Here is an 11,299-nt window from a genome sequence, read left to right on the forward strand (position 1 = left end):
CATTCCTCTCCCAGCGAATGATGCAACAACCGCAACGAGGCCATTCATCTCCCTCCAGCCACCTCCATCTCGTCCTCCCATCCGAAGCAGCGTCGAACTCACTGAACCACCAAACAGGAGGATGCAACACCAGGCGAGGTGCCATTCATCTCCCACCACTTCGCCCGCACGGCCAGCAGAAACCCAGATCGAGCCCTGCTGCCTGCGGGATTCACGCCTCCAGCAGAACCGACGTCGTGCCTCTGTCGTGCGGAGAACCACCGGCCGCCGAAGACAACCGGCTGCCACCCAGCAGATCCGCGCCGGGGGCGCCATCGGCGCGCCTCCCACGCCCCGCGCGCCGCAGATCCGCGCTGGGAGCAGCGCCTGGCACCCTGCCCACGCACCGCCCTTGATCTGACGACGACCACCACGCCGCGCCCGGCAGCCGCTCACCGTACCCAGCCGCATGCCTCCTCGCGCGTCTGCCGTGCTTCCTCGCGCGCCTGCCACGCCCAAGCCTCCAGCCACGCGCCACCTCGGGCCACTCCGTCGCGGACGCGCGGCCCCGCGCCGCCATGGCAGCCAGCTCGCCAAGCTCCCAGTCGAGGAAGATGAAAGGGCCCCGCCGCCACCTTCACCGGAGCAGGCGCGAGCTTTGCCGGCCGCTCCTCCGGCGGCGGCAAGCGATGGGGAGGGTGGAAGGGGGCTGGCGGCGCAGATCTAGCTTTCCCCCGTGTTGGCGACGCGGGGGCGGCTGGTGCCGTTACGGCAATCCCCTAGAAATGACATTCTTCGCCTTGCGGCAGCCATCTTCTGCGACTGGGACTGGTGCTTGATCTGTGGTGACGCCAACGCCTCATCCTCGTCGTCGTCGACGCCTCATCTTCGTCATCAACCTTGGTCCAGACTCCAAAAGGTGAGTCCATGGTCGCTTTCATGGAGCGGAGCATGTGATTTCTCTACCCTTCTGCCCTTTTCTTTTGTTTTTGCTATATATCCTACCTTGTCGTCTCCTCCCTTACCAAAAATAACAAGGTCAACATGATCTTGAGCATGACTAAGCGCTACTTTGTGTTTAGCTCTAGTTACAGAGGAGCATTCTGTTGGTGTGCTCAGTTCACATATCAAATACCACAAGGTATGTTGTATTTGTGCTTCGTGTTGTTTGGGCTGCCAAGGTGGATCATTCTACTCCTCAGATAGATTCCGTGGGGCGAAACTCAAGTAGATATATACTTTAGCTGCAATGGCACTGGCCCCGGTTTGGCATAATTAACATTGGAAATGGATAATTGCTGTACATACTGCAAGACTTAACTTTGTTTCCTACTGAACTGAACAGGCTGCCTGCATGTATGTTCAAATTAATTAACAATGACTTCTTGTTTTCAGCAGGCTGCTCCGATGGCTCGGAAAGAACCTGATCTCCGATGGAACGAAGTAGGGTCTATCAACTGCTATGCCCTGTTCATGGCCTACCTGTTGATGGCTGTTAGGGGGCTGGGCTACCTTGTCATTATCTGGTCCACCGAGAGGTCATTTTTAGGACCATGGTTCACCCGAACCTATGGTCCATGCCATAGGATGTACCACCCCCACGTGTGGATCTGTGTCCTGTTTTGAATTCAAAATTCCGTGTAAAGCTCTAACTCGCCAAAGCCCATGGTTAACCCTGGTGCTAATAAGGAGCCCCTAGGCCTGCGTGGGAAGTAGTTTTTTTCATGGGCTGGCACATGTCTCTAGGAGCATAATTTGTACATATAAAAAAAGAAGAATTCACTGTGACTATTGAAAAAATACCAGGCCAAAAGAACCTTCTCAAACTCGTTTCGTAGACTGTAAAACTTCTGTACAATTATACAACATATTTATTGATGTTTATGAGAATATGTACTGATGTCAGGTCAGCAAACAATGATTTTCTAACATTTTTTTTGTTTTGTTTTGGACGCATGACCAGTAGGACATCAAACTATATAGGAAAATGGCAAAAAAAAAAGAAGAGAAAAAGGTTAAACGTGACATATCATGTAGCACAATATTTAAGAGATAGGAGTTGTAGATATACTAGCGACTACAAACAATTATTCAAAGCTTGTGACAAGCAGATTTCTTCTAAAAATATCCAGATCAAATTGAGATGCCCCTTCCCGTAAAATAAAAAATAGAAAATGAGATGCCCTTGTTGTGAATCACTTGTGCGCGATTCCTTGAGCCTACTCAATGCATGTCTTGGGGAGAGAGCTGATGCACAAAACGACGCAATAAACAATAATGAATAGTGTTTGTATACATGCAACAATACTTTTTTAGTAGCTATGATGTGAGCATAAAGTAGGCTTATTTTAGCAATGTAGGGCTTCTAACCTTCACTAAACTATTGGCGCCATGCATATCTGTTTGCCATCTCGCGTAAACTGTTCCCGCCATGCACATATCTCAAAAAGTGGTGTCCAAAGATCAATGGCGTGGAGCGTACGTTCGGGCGAACCATGGTCCCATACAACATTCTTGCTGGTCCACCGTCGTTCTCCTAGGCGGCTTCGTCTCCGATCTGGGGAAGAAGGACTTTTGGTCCCTCACCATCATCACCCTCGTCCTAACACCTTGGTGATTCTCCTCAACTTGCTCCAATCTGTACAAGACATAATGAAAGTAAAGATAGACATGTGAATGGAAATATACTCCCAAAACTGTTAAACCTATAATGATCTCCATAATAGTTATCTTTAATTAGTTTGGTCAGGAAATGCACAACAGAGTTTAATTAATTACATTTAGAAACATTTGATTTCTAGGTATATAACCACCCAAGTTTTCTTGCTCGGTCATGGAATTACAATAGTTACTTTGAAGAGGCATAGATGGTATTTCCTGATTTAGATGAAAACAACTTTTCATTTATAATATTGAAGAAGCATAGATGGTATTTTGCAAAAAAATAAACAAGTATTTATGTATGTCGCAATTATATATACACGAGAATTACATCTATGGATAAAAAATTGCAGGAACATTTGGGTGCACATCTATGTGTATCCGCCTGTGATCTATTGTCAGAGATAGGATATGGCACATTGAGAAAGCTGGCGTACATGCAAAATTAGCTAAGCGATAAGGAAATATTTTTAAAGGTGCGCATACATGCAAAAGAAAACTCGGATACACGTCTATGTGTGCCAAACTCTGATTATCAGGGATAGGGACTGGGCAGGGAGGATGTGGAAAAAAAGGGATAGGGACGGGTTAGGGAGGATGTGGAAGTTGGCAAACACACAAAACTAGCTAGGCAAGAAGGAAATATTTTTAAAGGCATGGAAATACGTGATGGGTTGAATATTTTGGAACCTAAACACCTTGAGGGGATTGTGTTGAATTTGATTATATCCTGAAAAGTAACTATAGTGCCCTCCCTTGATGATTTTTAAGGTGCGCAAATAAGGAAACATTTTTAAGGTGCGCAAATACATTATGGGTAGAATATTTTCTAATGTAAATACATTGAGGGGTTCAATTCTATTATACTTTAAAAGTTATGAGAACATAGGAACTGAAAAGAAGAAGAAGCAAGAATTGCAAATCGATCTATCACTATATAAAATTGAACTCCTAAATGCCTTGTCGATGAAAAATACCATGGTTTTGTCATTTGATTACATAAGTTCATGGTGCCATAAAATGAGCTTTAGTTAAAAGGTTTTTTATCGCATTAATCATCGGAAGTATGTTTATTTTCTAGCACTGTTCTGTTTTCCTATCTATTATTTTAAAATATGCTTATGTGTGTATTTCAACATATTGTGTTGAGCTCGGAAAATGAAGAAAATTATCTAACAATAGGTTTTTGAAAAATTCAAGGTTTATAGGAAGCCAAAATAATACTTAATCCCATGCATGGAATATTCTATATTTAATCATATTATTTTGTTGGGCAATGTACACCATTTTGTCATGTCACACTATATCATGTACATAGCTCTCTAACTATGACTTACTAGTCATCAACCCGTGCATCCGCACGGGCTAGAAATTTGACTTTTCAAATATATAGTAATAACTTTTTATAACATTAATGTGTAATTTATCAAAAAATTATATGTACAAATGGAGAACACCAAAAAAAATACTTTCTAAACATTTTATATACATAACTTGACTGGCTTCTTTAGCTTCCTTCATCTGATGACATCCTTCATCTTCTTATGGAATATTATGTGTGCATGCCTGATACATATGCATCTGAATCAATGTACTAACAATAGCCGTACACAATCATGGCGTGTTAATTGACTTATCCTTAAGCACCAAGATTTAGGGAGAACATGGTCACATTGGTCCTTATCGGAAATTTAGTCAAAGAATAATAATGATGGAGCCACGTAATATTAGCAATAATTTGTCGTGCATGTTGTAAATTATATAGGAAACAACCTAAAGCGTATAGACACATAGTCAGGGTGAAGATAACTTTTCAGGCGTCTCACCAAATAAATGATAAACACAAGCTCAAGAATTAGAAAATATGCATGTACAACACGGGCACAAACTATACACTTAGCAAGCCCATCTTGGTAACATGACTACAAATTTTAATAGCATACCTTGCAAATACTTTTGTTAAAATAATCATAAGTTTTGTAGAAGTACATCTTTATGCTTCCGTAGTTTTGTGGGATTGTGACAACCTAGATTATGTAAATCAGAATTTGCATGTACACCATAGAAAGAAACTTCATTGGGAAATGCCCTGGTTAAAGCTCATTACAAATATCATGGTGCCAAACCCTTCTTTTTGTTGTGCCTCAATAGTTTTACCATCTCCCAATTGTCAAACGAGAATCGATTATTATAACTATTCAGAAAGAAGTTTCAGCGACATACAAAGCAGATAACCAACTTAATTATATATTACTTCCTCCGATCCATATTAACAAAGTTGTACTAAAGCAGCAATAATTAATATGGATCTGAGGGAATAGCATGTAACCAATAACACTACATGGAAGTATTTTCCAATTGCCTTTTGTAATTATAAAGAAATAACTTGCTTAAATTTCCTCACGCGCTTAAATGAGTAGTAGACTTGTAATTGTTGATATCTTCACAAACTAACACGTGTTAATTAAAAATACACAGTGACAGGTACCAAATTAATCAAAAAAAAAGGTACCATATTAATCAAAGCTTTGACATTATACATACCTCTTTTTCAGGGGACATTATACATACTTGAATCCAAACTTCTTTAGGAAATCAAGGAGGAAATTGACCAATTAATCTTCATGGCCACATTAGCCTGCTCTTATATATGGAAAGAAATTGTGGTTAATCAGAAAGCAAGAGACATAAATATACGTGAACCACAACTTGTTTACGAAGAATTAAGTATTTTTCTTCAAAAAGGTAAATATCTGCAAGATTTAAGCCACAAAAGAATCACAGCTGAAGTAGCTAGTTCGGGCCCTTACATAGATTCAAGCAAATCGAACTACTCTTGAACTGAATATATCTCATTAGAAGAGTAGTAAATGAAGACTACATGAGAGTTAAAAATAGAGTATGAGAGCAAAAAGTGTGGTTCTCTTGCCATGCATAATCACAGTTGACATTCAATGATCCATGTTATTGTTATTTTCTCCTCCCTTCAGTACGTTAAACTGGTGAAAAGAAAAAGTAAGCTAAATATTTCTCTGCATTGAGCGCATATAATAGCCAAGATTGTGGAACAGTAGCAAAATGGGCGGACCAATCTAGTAGCAAAATCACATCATGCAGTAAATAAAAATGTATGCACCAGCCGGACTTTACAGGATCAATTAATAAGTTAGTTAATAAAGCACATAAGTATGACAAAATCTTTATGTTATTAGTTATAAGAAAATAGCAGAAATAAGCGAAAGCCATAAGATGTTTCTTATCAAGTCATCAGTTGGCAAAATCAAGCTGTGGTGCCAATGTTTCTTTAACAACATTACTGATACTATGCCCAAAGAATGGTAAGCCTGTAATGTGTTTTATTTTTCTAAACGGCATTGCATATAATTCTGGTTATTTCACCTGCACATGCTGCTACTGTCATATCCGGGCATCACAGGGGATGCTCAGTCTCCTCAACACTTGACCCTGATATAAGAGTACATATCGATGCAGACCTCTCCGGACCTTGAATATATGGGATGTGGCTGCAGTCTGGGTCTCTGGGAGCTTCATAGACCAACAACGAAATCATGGAAAGCTTGTTCATGGGTGTTCACGTCCTTCAAATGTCTCAAATTTAATTCCATAAATATGTAACAATAACTACATAGAGTAGTGTAGGATTACTAATTAACTTCGATTACGTTGTCCTCTAATTATAACCAATTGCATGTAATGGTAGCGAGATTTCAAAAAAGAAATCCAATTCCTTTGTCATCTAAGAATGACTAACTACATAGACTTAGTCGGATTGGTGGAGAGCTAAGAGATTGAATAAGTTTTGGCAGCCTTCGTCAATTAAGTGAAGAACCCGATTTTTTTCTGCTATTCTGAGGTTAAAAACTGCACTTGTACCAAGGGTGCCTAGGGGTTTCTTACCTTTATTATTTATACCACTATGCCTTGTCTGAATCAACTGTAACTGTATAAGCATATACATAAGGACAGGAGTTGAGCCGACTGTGCAGTAGTAAACTCACCCTTACTGAAAGTGCATTCCGCTTGCCACCACACAAAAATTAGATTCCACCTCACCTTGCTGAGATTTATGAATACCTATTCTCGCCCCATCCTCTGAATATCCCTTTCAGACAGCCATGCCCAGTACATGTCATGACTGCATGGAAATCGTTCACCTTCTGGACTCCACAAATGCTACATGTAGGAAGAATGCCGGGGATCCTCCTGCTCTGTTTTTGTTCCACAACCAGAGAATTTGTCGCTAGTTCCTAGTGAACAAACACACTTTTAGCTGGGTTTGTGCTTGATCCAAGGAGAGCTTCTTCATGGATTACTAAGTAAATTTTAATTCCATTCTAGTTCTAATTAATGGCGTATTGTAGCAGCCAAATTAAAATAATAAATTCCATCTCCACTACCACAAGAATCACAAAACTACTTCGAATTAGAAGTGAGATTTATGAAAAAAATCGTAGATCGAATATGGTTTTGCAGCCTTCATCAATAGTAAAAGGAGAAATCTCTTCTATTTTAGAGGTAAAACTGTACTCGTACAGAACTTTGGTCTTGATCCTCCCACGGTTAATGCTTAAGATCCAATTTTACAAATGAATATAAAGGTCAAACTTATTCTGTAGTTAAGTTGAAAATTCTGAGAAGCTTTGACCTTGCATGTATATATCATGGTAGTATGAAGAGTCCTTACTCCTTAGTAGCCTACATATTGAGAAATCTTATAAAATTTACTGCCATCTCTCCGGAAGGTAACAAATATTGATAATGAGGCCAATTATATGCTCACGTTGTACACCTTCAAAGATATATGCTCTATGTCGCAGTAGACAAAATATTAGTACTGCAATATCAGTTCATTCACTCATGGGTGAGCTGCTCAATTATGTCAAACTATAAACTTTAATCGGACTGCCTTAAAAACAATCAGCCCTGTGCTAGTAAGATGCCTTTCACCTATTCACGGGCAGCTCATAGTGGAGGGAGCTTATTAGCTGCTATATGATATGCTATGGTTTCTCCGTACTTAATATAGTTGCATGAAGAAAGGAATTGGCTGCAGAATATACACATCGATGTGTTCACCTTCCCACCAAATCTGTACCTAAATATTATACTGATATGTGTTGCATGCTATTCAGTGTTATCTGCTTGTTCCATCTGCTAATTTGGTTAAGGTTGAAGAAACTTATGGGATTAAGGTTGAAAGAAGACACACCTGAGGGTTAGAGGGCGATGGAGTTGCTCATCACGGTTGCTAGCTTGGCTCCATCAGAATATGTGGAAGCCCTGCAAATATCTGGCTGCAAAGGAAAACATGCATGATGAGCGAGGAAGGCTGGAGACCAGCAGGGCTACCTACACAGTATAGGCGGTGCGACGGTGAGAACAGCTTAAAATTATGGACAACTCTACGGCTGCCAAAATCTGAAGTGGATGATGCAAACATCTTCATTGCTACTGCCTGCTATGGAGCAGCGGAGCCACAAATCTATATGATGCAGACTGAAGAAGAAAGGACATGGGGATGTGGAGTCATCTTCTCCGTCATGCACCAGCAAATTCAATCTGATGCAACTTTTCAATTTTCTCGTCATGCCGGAGGAGACAATGCTTAGATTTCTTTTCGAGGGAAAAAAATAGAGAGAGATGAAGGGAAGGATGCCTCACGTATGTCAAATCTAGGAGTAGATGACGCATAGATTTTTTTAGGTTGGGAAAACAGATAGAGTCCAAGAGGTAGACAACTCCTGTACGTGGGAAAGGATGGTAGGTCTCTCCTTTTATCGTACCATATATTAATCAGATGGGTAAATTTTTTTAACCCTTAAGAATTAACGTGGTGCCTCGTATGGTGCCTCTAATTAGTATATATAGATATATAGATATATATAGGAGAAGGAGATAGGAGATATATGACCAGGGTCTCTGCTAATGTCGGTCTGAAGGAGAAGTTAAAAGGTATGGGGCACTCGTTCTCTGGCCTCTACCTTGCTATAGTTGGAACGCTGACTCCAAACGATACTAATGACTCCTAACCACGCCTACTGCTAGCAGTTGTTGTGTGCTTGTGTCACAGGCTCCCATAGTAGTGTGCCCTCTAGCGGCACTCTACGTGTGTGGCCCGCTGTTGAGCCCCGGCATTTCTATCTGGCGTCTAATACAACATGACTACGACAATGGCAGCAGCAAGGATGAGTATTTACACCATGCAGCCGGCCCTGAATGTCTTGTACTCACTGGCTGTGTTGCAGGGTTTGCTCTTCTGTTACAGGTTATTCTCATTTTTCCTTTCTTTGATAAACGGAATTTTTCTGATTCAATAGTGGCACCAAGATTATACAAATGACACGGAACACAAACCCGATTTTCTGTTCCAGGTTTTACTCATCTTTCGCGCGGGAAAAGCTAGTGAATGATGTCGCAGACGCGAACGACATGAGCAACGACGACGGATAAGAATTGGTGCCTGGGCGAGACCGTGACCAAGTGCCAGAAGAGCCCAACCTTCTTCAAGGAAACAAATCTGGCCACGTACGCTGTGGGAATGATCAAGTCCGAGTCATCTGAGAGCTTCCTTATTGGGGTAAGAATTCTGGATGCGCTCTTGAAGCACTTTCTCACAGCGAAGGACGAGCGCTCCCTGTTGGTTTTCGATCTCTAGATTAGATCACCCAGGTTCATCACGAGGATCACCACGTAGGTGCAAGCTAGCTAGCAAGCTAGCAGGCAGCTTAATTGATTCTGGCCGTACGTACATGTAGCAGCGACTCTTGACGTAAGCGAGCAATCAAAACTGGACAGAGGAAACACTGTTTTTGCGGTGCGTCGACTTGCCATGCGTCTGACTACTTTAGTGGGAAAGATCCGCGTGCTTGGTGCAAAGTTCGAGGAGGCTGAGATTGTGGAGAAGTTTTCCAGTTCGGTGATTGATAAATTCACGTACATCATCGGTACCCTCAAGCAGCTTTACGACATCGACGACATGCCTATAACGAAGACGATCGGACGCTTGCGGACATGGGAAGAGAATGCTTGTGATTGTCGCAAAGGCAAAGGAGGAGGTGGTGACCAACTCATGTACTCGCGCGTAGACTACTAGGAGTCCCCAAGTAGCACCTTCCGGCTTGGTTTCACAACCACCGTTTGGACGATATCACAAACTTCGGCCATCAGAAGACCTCTTCCTGCCTCGCTAAATTTGCCTTGATCTCTCGTTTGTTAGGCTCCGGACAATCCTTCGCAAAGTGACCATCTCGTTGCAGTTATAACACTTGACCTTAGACATATCCAAATTCCTTGGCTTTCGCTCTTTAGATCGGTCTTGCTTACCACGACCTTGTGGCTTGCCTTTTCCTTTGCCTTTTCTGATTTGTACGCCATGCTTCGCGTTGCTTGAGCCTTCGCCAACGTTGCGCCTTCCTTTGCTACTTGGGGACTCCCAGTTTGCGCGCGAGTACATGAGTTGGTCACCACCTCCTCCTTTGCCTTTCCGACAACCACGAGCATTCTCTTCCCATGTCCGCAAGCATCTGATCGCCTCCGTTATGGTTATGTCATCGATGTCGTAAAGCTGCTCGAGCGTGCCGATGATGTACTTGAATTGATCAGTCACCGAACTGAAAACTTCTCCACAATATCGGCCTTCTCGAGCTTTGCACCAAGCAAAGGGATCTCTCCCATCAAAGTATTCAGACGCATGACATAGTCGTTTATCGATTCAGTTTCCTCCATCTGCAACTTGTGAAATTGGCACTTCAGCACTTGTGCCCGAGCCTTCGTGACGTGATCCTCTCCAATCATCATCTCTTTGAGTGCGTTCCACGCCTCTCTTGCTGTCTCGAACTCCGCCAATGTCATCAGCACGGAATCCGGCACAGACTGGGCTATGGCAGCCATGGCACCTTAGTCACACTCCTCATCATCATCATCGTCCGTGATGGCCTCCAACACTCGTAGGGTTCGGAGAATAATCTTCATCTTCACCGCCCACACGCCGTAGTTGGCGTCGATTAGTATCAGGTACTGGATGGGGATGTGGCGATGCGCGAGTACGTCGGCGCCGCCCTTTCTGCCACCACTGGTTACTAACTTGCCGCCCTTCTTTACCTTGTCGCCATTCTTGCTCGTCTTGGAACCGCCGTTGCCGGACTTGACCGACTCCTTATCACTGTCCACAATCGTAGATCGTCGAGGCTCTAGATATCAATTGTTGGCTTTTGAACTTGCTAGATCAAATCACCCAGAAATACGTATGTGCAAGCTAGCTAAACAAGCAGTCAAACAACCAACTTGATTGATAAACAGTAGACTAGCATGCACGTAACATACGTACGTGAACCTGGGTTTTCACTAGCGCTAGGATCAGATCGATTGATCTCTCGATGAACTTCGGCGCGGTCGGCGAAACACTTTCGTACAAAACAAACTGGACAGAGGAAAAAAATCTTTTGGTGATAGCTACGGGGGCTTGTCGCTCCTGGGCTTTTCTTTTCTCTTATTTTCTTGCTATGTTACAAGGTCTGGGGCACACGCGTATATATATGCTGAACATAGCCTACTAGATAACCTATTCGGTGTAGTACTGCTAATCCTACTCGGTTTGCAATATTACTAACCAAACTAGGACACACATGCACGTACCGTG

This window comes from Triticum aestivum, chromosome 7A, assembly GCF_018294505.1.
Source record: "Triticum aestivum cultivar Chinese Spring chromosome 7A, IWGSC CS RefSeq v2.1, whole genome shotgun sequence".
Lineage (NCBI taxonomy): Eukaryota > Viridiplantae > Streptophyta > Magnoliopsida > Poales > Poaceae > Triticum > Triticum aestivum.